Source organism: Jatropha curcas, chromosome 6 (assembly GCF_041381405.1).
Source record: "Jatropha curcas cultivar XTBG-Jc1 chromosome 6, XTBG_Jcur_1.0, whole genome shotgun sequence".
Lineage (NCBI taxonomy): Eukaryota > Viridiplantae > Streptophyta > Magnoliopsida > Malpighiales > Euphorbiaceae > Jatropha > Jatropha curcas.
In genome coordinates, this window is record NC_143156.1 from 16224350 (window position 1) to 16234146 (window position 9797).

The window sequence follows — 9797 nt, forward strand, 5'->3', positions numbered from 1 at the left end:
CTAGGTTATGAGCCCGCTGATGAAGACCTTACTGGAAGGACCAGGAGAAGAAAGAAGAAGAGTATACAGATGCGGCCTACCTTTTGATTTTGAATGGTGATTTCTGCAAACCGGGAGAAACAATTCCTTATTGTGGCTTCCAGGAACCATTCTACTTCCCGACAGCTAAGAAAATGCTGCCCGGGCTAGAAATATTTGCTGATGCCTGGGACAACAAGCCAGAGGCAATAACCGACCTGGAGATAGAAGATCTCATGCAGCCCAGTCTCTTTGACAAGGTTGCAGTTATTACTAGTAATGATGGGAACCAAGACTTGTTGAGCCTGATCAAGCCGAATAAAGGGCCTCTCACCAACTGGTATACCGAGGAGGAACGCGCTGCTGACAAAACCCTTCCCGAGCCAAACCTAGAGTCTGGACCTGATGCCAAGTCCTGTACTGAGTCTGAGTCTGACCCTGAGTCTGAAATCGAGTCAGAGTCCAGTTTCGAGTCTTCTGTATCGGATTTGGAAAATTCGGATTTTAAATTTGATGTAATTTTTGAGGACGATTTCGTCCTTATCATAAAAGCTTACAGATCATTGGTTACCCTGCGTGTCAATCTTTCCAAGCATATCCTAGGAAAAATAAGGAAAAAGAAATAAATGAAATAAAAAATGAAAAAGAGAAAATAATCATTGGCAAAGAAGAAAATGAACATACATACATTGCATCTGACTGTGTGAATAAGGAACAGATCATTGAATGCTTGAAGAAGTTTGTTGATTGCTTCATGTGGAAGGCTAGTGTACATCACGAGTATTGACCCAGCAATAGCAGTGCACAAGATTCCAGTGTACCCTGAGGCTAAGCCGGTAAAACAGAAGCTAAGGAGGCTGAAAACGGAATGGTCCTTGAAAATCAAGGAGGAAGTAGCTAAGCAACTGGAAAAACAAGTCATAGAGCCTATTGCCTACCCAACATGGTTAGCAAAACATAGTGCCGATTCCTAAGAAGGATGGAAAGGTGCGAATGTGTGTCGACTACCGGGATCTGAATAAAGCATGCCCGAAGGAAGATTTTCCTTTGCCTCATATCGACTTGTTGGTTGACCGAATGGCTGGACACGAGATGGTCTCCTTGACTGATCTCGCTGTGAATACTCAAATTTTGAGGCTCAAAAAAGCCTGTTTTCCCGGACTTCAAACAGTTCGGCCGGACCGGAGGCCATTTTGGAAATTTACCGAAAGTATGCCAATATGGCACTTAAAACGTCCGGGACGTCGCGAGGGACCCGGAGGTACTCCCGGAATAATTTTTGGAGGTGCGAAACTCCCAAAAAAGCCTCCGGAATGAAAAACTACTAAGCAGACAGGGTTTCGGTGGTTCTGACCGCCGTTAACGGCGATTCTGACCGCCCTCTCCGGCGGTCCTGACTGCCCTCCAGGGTGGCCAAAACCGCCCTCCGACTTGTTTTTTCCTATAAATACAGCCACGATTCGTCATTTTTACTCACTCGGTCTGTGTTGACGGACGCTCTCTTCTCCCCTACGCTCCTTGCGGTTCTTTTTACTGCTTTTTCTGCATTTAGTGTAGGCTTTTATTACTCTACTGTTGTGATATCTGATCACTTAATTGAATTAATTTTAATTAAATATTCCCCAAACGAGGAGCTTAATCTGGAATTTTCAAGCTAAAGCAAAGAAGCGGCCGTCGATTAACTCAGGTAATAACGAAACTCTGCCCATTTAATTTCAGCATTTTCTGCATATCCTCTTCACTCCAATTTTGAATTAAACTGCTGCATAAATGCATTCACGTCATCAATTTGGCGAATAAACTGCCTCAATTAAATATGATTAAGCTTAAATGCCCGGTTAATTAATAATCGTGGTGTTAAAGCCTAAATCCGACAATATTGGCTAAAGTACCTAAGTCAATTAATGACTATGGTATAATCGCCTTTATTTCGAACAGTTCGGCTTAAGTCCAATTAATCAATAATTGTGGCTAAATAGCCTTAATTGACCACGTTTTTTTTTTTGCAATAAATTGCCTATATTGCAATTCAATTGATCACTTTTGGCAAACAAATTGCCTATAAATAAGATTATCCATTTTTAGCGACAAATCGCTTAAATCGAAGCTTTGGCAAAATGCCTTGAATTAATCAATCTTTTGGCTAAAAGCCTTAAATCAATCAATTTTGGCGACAATCGCCCAAGCAACACTTTTTGGCAAACAAATTGCCTAAATCAACCCATTTTGGCTAAAAGCCTTCAAATAATCACTTTTGGCAAACCAATTGCCTAAATCACATCAACTTTTGGCAAACGAATTGCCTAAATCAATCTTTTCGGCTAAAAGCCTTAAATCAACACTTTTGGCAACAAATGCCTAAAACAGAAAATCAATCAATCTTTGGCAAAATGCCTGAACAAAATGCCCGAAGCATACACACACTTATGCATTAAGCATTCCCATTCAAAGCCCTTTAAAAAAGGCCTATCGAACTACGTCGGCTTTGATCTCTCATTCAAACGAGAGTACGTAGGCACGTTCGAGATTTGACCCCGAGCGGCAAGTCGAAATCATCAAAACACTTTATTGGTCCAATTGCATCATTACCTTGCAAAGCATTAATCGACATGACATAGTCTCGGGATCCACCTCGGGTTCGCAAACTATGCCTTAAGCATTGGGATAATTAATCTAGTAATTAGGTTAATTAAAATTGGAGTCAACTTAGGGTTTTTTTTCCTAGTTTACCCTAAAATAATTAAACAAGGTGGCGACTCACACATTCACGTGCATTTCTGCCTTAGTCATATTCATTATATGCCTATTTTTGGGGGAGGGGTTCACAGTTTGGCGACTTCACTGGGGATTTATGTAATCATTTTGCATAAAGTGGACTACAATTGCTGCATCAACTGACCTGCCCTTCTTCAGGGTATTATTTTTGTTGTGCTTTGATTTTGCAGGGTACCCTAACACGAATCAAGTGTTCTTTCTTTAAGAATACTTGATAAAGAAATTTGGACTTAATTGTACAATTTAATGAAAACATTTAAATTTGTTGATTTATTTGCACGATTGAGAATCTTTTTCTCCATTGCATAAAAAATGAATTTCAAATGAATTTCTTCTCTTCTGGTCAAACTTCTGAGTCTGGATAGCGAGTAGCGCTGATCGGCAGGTCTCCTTGATTATGTCGATGGACAGCCAAAGCATCCTTCCTGTTACCGCAAACCATCCCTAATCCTTTTGGGGGTGGCCCATGAGTATGCGTACTGTCGGACCCACGCGAAACTCCTTGTTTCACATGTGGTTAGGTATATCCATGCTCAAGGTTCAAGGGTCCCTTTATAAGCCTATTTTCTATTTGTGTCATAGCCTATAGTACCTATCCTTTAGGGCTGTATGTACCCAATGCTTGAAGCATCTTATTAAAATGGATTATGATGTGTTGTTGTGCGCATTCACGACATATCATAAACATTGAATAAACACAAAAAGAACACAAAACATTCTTTTGTTTTTTTTTAGTCATGCATAGTTGGACAAAGAGTCGATCTACCTCACATCAGCTACCCTGATACACGAACCACTATACCCTAATCCAATTACCCTTATACTTACCCACTGTTCAAGTGCCAACATCAGTGCCAGTCACACCTACGGTACCATCCCCAACATCACCAGTTTCTCCAGCTTCACCAGCTACACCAGCTTCACCTACAACTCCAACAACCCCACCTACATCAATGGCATCAATCCCTGACATCCAAAACCTTATGAGCCAACTGGAGAAGACAAAGGGCCAGCCTCTCTTTCAGGTCAACCCTGAGAATGCCAACCTGCCCCTCTCAGGATTTCAAAAACAGTGCATAGAGGGAAAAACTGCAAACTCTCGAATTCTCTTTGATTTCGGGACGATGCAAATAAACTGCATAGTGCCTTTGATGCTGAAAATGTCCTACCCCGCCGGAATGGTTATGGCAAGGTCCGGAAAGACATACCCCGCACTACAAGCTTGGGAATGTCCAGTGAATAAAGGGACTTTTGGGCTAGGATAGGAGCCCACTGATGAAGACTTGCTGGAAGGACCAGGAGAAGAAGGAGAAAGATACAGATGCGGCCATACTTTTTGACTTTGAATGGTCACTTCTGCAGACCGGGAGAAACGATTCCTTATCATGGCTTCCAAGAACCAATTTTACTGCCCGACTGCTAAGAAGATGCTGCCTGGGATAGAAATATTTTCTGATGTCTAGGGCAACAAGCCCGAAACAATAACTAAACTGGAAGTGAAAGACTTCATGCAGCCCAGTCTCTTTGACGAGGTTGCGGTCATTACAGGAAATGATGGGAACCAAGACCTACTGAGCCTGATCAAGCCATACAAAGGGCCTCTCACCAACTGGTACGCTGAGGAGGAGCGCGCTGCTGATAAACCCCCTCCCGAGTCAAACCTAGATTCAAAGTCTGTAATCAAGTCCTGTACTGAGTCTGAGTCTGACCCCGAGTCTGAAACCAAGTCAGAGTCCAGTTCCAGTTCTGAGTCGTCTGTGTCGGATTTAGAAAATCAAGACTTCAAATTTGATGTAATTTTTAAGGATGATTCTGTCCTAATCAATAAGAGCTTGCAAATTATTGGCTACCCCGCGTGTCTATCTTTCCAAGCATTTCAAGCAAAAATAATGAAAATCAAATGAATGAAATAAAAAATGAAAAAGAAAAAATAATAATTGGCAAAGAAGAAAATGAACATACATACATTGCACCTGACTGTGTGAACAGGGAACAGGTCATTGAATGCTTGAAAATGTTTGCCGATTGCTTCATATGGAAGGCAAGTGACATCACGGGAATTGACTCGGCAATAGCGGTGCACAAGATTCCAGTATATCCTGAGGCTAAACCGGTAAAACAGAAGCTAAGAAGGCTGAAAATAGAATGGTCCTTGAAAATCAAGGAGGAAGTAGCAAAGCAACTGGAGAATAAGTTCATAGAATCTATTGCCTACCCGACGTGGTTAGTAAATATTGTGCCGGTGCCGAAGAAAGATGGCAAGTCAGAATGTGTGTGGATTACCGGGATTTGAATAAAGCATGTCCGAAGGATGACTTCCCCCTGCCGCATATTGACTTGTTGGTGGACCGAATGGCTGGACACGAGATGGTCTCCTTGACCGATCTTGCTGTCGGATACAATCAAATAATGATGCATTTGCCAGACAAAGAGAAAAACGGCATTCATCACGGAGTGGGGAACCTACTGCTACAGGGTTATGCCTTTTGGGCTCAAAAATACTGGGGCAACCTATCAAAGAATGGCAACGACCATCTTCCATGACATGATTCACAAAGAAGTAGAAGTGTATGTGGACGATATGGTTGTTAAATCAAAAACAGCTAAAGAACATACAACAGCACTTGAGAAGTTCTTCCTTAGACTTCGAAAGTACAATTTAAAGCTCAATCTAGCGAAATGTCTGTTTGGAGCTACATCCGGAGTATTTCTGGGGCATATGGTCAGTCGGAAGGGCATAGAGATTGACCCTTCAAAAGCCAAAGCCATTATGGAAATGCCAGCACCGAAGACGGAAAAAGAAGTTCGGGGTTTCCTGGGAAGGCTACAGTACATCAGCCGGTTCATCAATCAATTGGCCAATACTTATGGTCCGATTTCAAATTACTCAGAAAAGGAGTAGCCATCAAATGGAATGAGGATTGTCAGAAAGCTTTTGACCAAGTCAAGCAATATCTGTTATCCCCGCCAGTTTTACAGCCACCAAGATTAGGAAAGCCTTTACTATTGTACCTACCAGTGACAGAAGAAGCGATGGGTGCAATCCTAGCTCAACAAGCAGAAGATACAAGGGTAGAAATGCCGTGTAGTACCTCAGCAAAAGGATGCTAGACTACGAGCTAAAATACAATAAGATAGAGAAGTTGTGTCTGGCTCTAGTTTGGGCTTGTACAAAGCTGCAGCACTACCTCTCGTCCTACACCACATACGTTATTTCTGAATCGAACCCCTTGAAATTCCTTATGGAGGAGGCCGGGTTCTTGACAGTAAGATGGCTAAGTGGGTGTCGGTGCTCGCAGCCTATAATTTAAAATTTGTACAACGGAAGGCAGTGAAAGGCGGAGTCTTGGCTGATCAATTAGCAGAATTACCAGTCAAAGACCAAATGCCGGAGGTAGAATTTCCTGATGAAAACTTGTTGAGCTTGGAAAGTGAAGTCTGGGAAATGTACTTCGATGGAGCTTCAAACTACCATGGAAATGGGGTTGGAGTCGTATTCAAAACTCCTTGTGGAGAATACATCCTAATTGCAGTCAAATTAGATTTCGATTGCACCAACAATGAAGCTGAGTATGAAGCTTGCATAAAGGGGTTAGAAGCAGCCCTGGAAAAGGAAATAAAGGTCCTCAAGGTTTTCAGGAATTCTAATTTAATAGTCTCCCAAGCTTTGAGAAAATGGAAAATTAAAGAAGAGCGTTTGGTTCCTTACCTACAACGCTTGGACGAATTGGCTCAGCAATTTGAGGATTTATCCTTCCACTACTTGCCGCAAGCCAAAAATCAGTTTGCTGATGCTCTGGCTACTTTAGCTTCCATGGCCAATGTAGAGGGGAATCAAATTCGACCTTTGATAGTTCGGCTACAGAAACAGCCAGCACATATCATGAATTTGGGGGATGACAAGCCTTGGTATTAGGATATACAGAATTATCTTCAGAATGAAGCCTACCCGGAGGGATCCACCAAACTCAAAGTTTACCAGAGAAGAATGGCACGGCATTTAATAAGAAGGTCAAAGACCGAAAACTGGAAGAAGGTTGTTTGGTCCTGAAGGAAATTAGACAGCCAATCATAGACTCACGTGGGAAGTTTCATCCTCATTGGGCTGGACCCTATGTGTTGAAGAAAATATTGTCTGGCAGAGCCGTCATTTTGACTGATTTGGATGGTTTGGAATTCACGAATCCATGTAATTAGATCAGTTAAAAAGATATTTTGTATAATAAGCATTCCATAATGTAAAAAAGAGCTACATTAGACCTGATTCTCCTAAAAAAAAAAAAAGAAATTATGTATCGGAGATATGTAGGCAACCCTCTTTGGGCGCGGTCTAAACATTAATGACAAAATCATTTCATAATTCATTCTTCTTTGCCAAAAAAAAAAAGAAAAAGAAAAGAAAAAAAAAAGAAAAAACCCGCTAAGTCGAAAACCCGAAAGGGCGGCTTAGGTAAAAGTTGGGGCCCGCTAAGTTGAAAACCCGAAAAGGGCGGCTTAGGCAAAAATGGGTAGCTTGCTAAGCTGAAAACCCGAAAGGGCGGCTTAGGCAAAAATTAGAGCTTGAATAAATAAAGTTGGAAAATGCTTGGAAAGCTTAAAAGTCAAATGACATTCCCAATTAAAACAATAAAGTCAAACAGTCCGAAGTCAAGCAGAAAGCAAAAGAATCCAAGAAAAATAAATAAATAATGAAGTCTAAGTCCAAGTCCAAAAAAAAAAAAAAATACAAGGTCAAAGTCCCAAATAAAAAATCAAAAAAGTCAAATAAGGGAAAAACAACAAAAGTCCAAAGCCTATAAGAGTCTAGGTGTCCCGTCGCCTCCGTGGGGCAACATCCTCCGAGTCGTCCCTAGCTGCTGAACTCTCTCCAACCTCGCCTGTCCGGGGAGCCAACACAATCTCCTCATCAGTCCCAACCTCATTATCAGCGTCAGCCTGAGCCCAACCTTCAAGTGCACTCAGTAGTGTGTTCCTCCTTGGCCTTTCAACCGGCCAGACAACGGCAATGAACCAGGTCCGATACTCAGGAGAAGTCTGAACACCGGCAGGACTAGGTGAAGGCCTAACCATGTGATGGTCTCTAACCCAAGCCCTAAGGACGGCTCGGGTAACACCCAGAAGTGATGACTGAATCAGCTGAAGTGCCATCTACAATTGGGACAGTCTGGTCTATCCCCATCTACCTCAAAACGCGCAAAGTGTAGTGCCAAGTACAGTGTGTAAGGCCTAAAAGGTAAATCGCGAGTATGGCGGGAGGCTAACCTGGATAAAGCGAGCGATGTCATACCAGGAAATGAACCACAGTACCTCGGTTGGACCCAACTCAATCAGCCATGAGGCCCATGCATCAGTAAACGGGTGTGTGTGATCAAGATCCTCCTCGTACGGTACTGGGCGGGGCTAAGGGTAAGAGAGTAGGAGCAGCAACCCACTTGGAGGTGGTCCTTAATAACCAAACCTGAGTAATTGGATCCTTTCTATTACAAAGGAATGAACAAAAGAAAGAAGGAAAAAATAAGAAAAGGAAAAGGGGAAATACCTGGAGAATAGTCGGAGGAGACCATCCTGTCATCGAAGCCTAAAGCAGCTCTGTCAAGGCTCCTGATAGTCTCTTGCCAGCACATGCCGCCGATGCAACCCATATCCTCCATCTGTCGAATCATGGGCAAAGGTCGCAAATCCCCAAAGCCTAGGTCCGTGTCGAACAAGAAACCAGCTAATAAGCAAGAAAACCAAGGCTCGCATTCTCAGCCTCATCTGTCTGGGTCGTCTGAGTGAATCCTGAAAATTCGTCAATCAGGCGGCAGCAGAATTGCTTTCTGGTCACCAACAATCATGGCCCTAGCTTATGGCCGGCTGAACTGAAACAAACTTTCAAACGACCGAACATACCCCAATTTGACCTCATGCTTGACTAAAGGGGCATTGGGATCGCACCCTATATAGCGCAGAATTCCTCAAAAAGAGGGCACATCTCCTCCATCATGGCCCCGAACCGAAAATGTGGGCCCTCAGGGTCCAAAGTCTGATGCAGGCCCGTAGAAAATCCCAGTCAATTACTACTCTCCTAAGGGTAACGATAGCAGAAAGACCGTACCTCCCTAAGTTGATCTTTTCGACTTTGGAGAGACTCTTAGTCCAACTGTGCATGCTGTGGTTATAAAAAGGGTTCATCTTTGAAAAAAAGAAGGAAAAAAGAGAAAAAAGAAGAAACTGGCTGAAAACTTTTTCTGGCACGAATTTCGAGAAAGAATGAGGGAGTCTGGAACAAACAGGGTTTTTATGGAAAAGCGCGCCCGAAGGCGGTGGCAACCGCCGTCGGAGGCGGTCACACCCGCCCTTGGAGGCGGTTGCAACCGCCCTTGATGCTGGTTTCTCCTGCTGCTTTTCTTGCTGTTTTCGTAAGATTTTTCTGCATTTTCTCAAACATTTTGGTTAAAATGTGGGGAATTGTAATATTTCCCTAAAAAAAAATTTTTCACAAAATAATTTTTCTTCTTCAAAAAATTTTTTCTCAAGAAAAAATAAGGAAAAAGTCGGAAATTGAAAATTAAAAGGAGAAATTCTGTTCTTTCTTAATTGAAGTGAATAAACATGCATACATATAATTTGTTTAGTACTAACCAAATGCAGGTACAAATAAAGTACAGTACAGAAAATATAGGCGAAGAAAAGTAAAGACAACAACGAAAAGCCTAGCAACCATGGCATCAGCGACGGGGCCTCCTCCTCCTCTGATCAACAAAGGTCCAGAAGTTCACATTTTGGCCACAAAGGTCCAAAAATTCTCAATTTGGCCCCAAAGGCCCAAAAACACCCATTTTGGCCCCTAAGGCCTAAAAAATTCTCAATTTGGCCACAAAGGCCCAAAAATACCTAATTTTTGGCACAAAGGCCCAAAAATTCTCAATTTGGCCCCAAAGGCCCAAAAACACCCATTTTGGCCCCTAAGGTCCAAAAAATTCTCAATTTGGCTCCAATGGCCCAAAAATGCCCAATTTGGA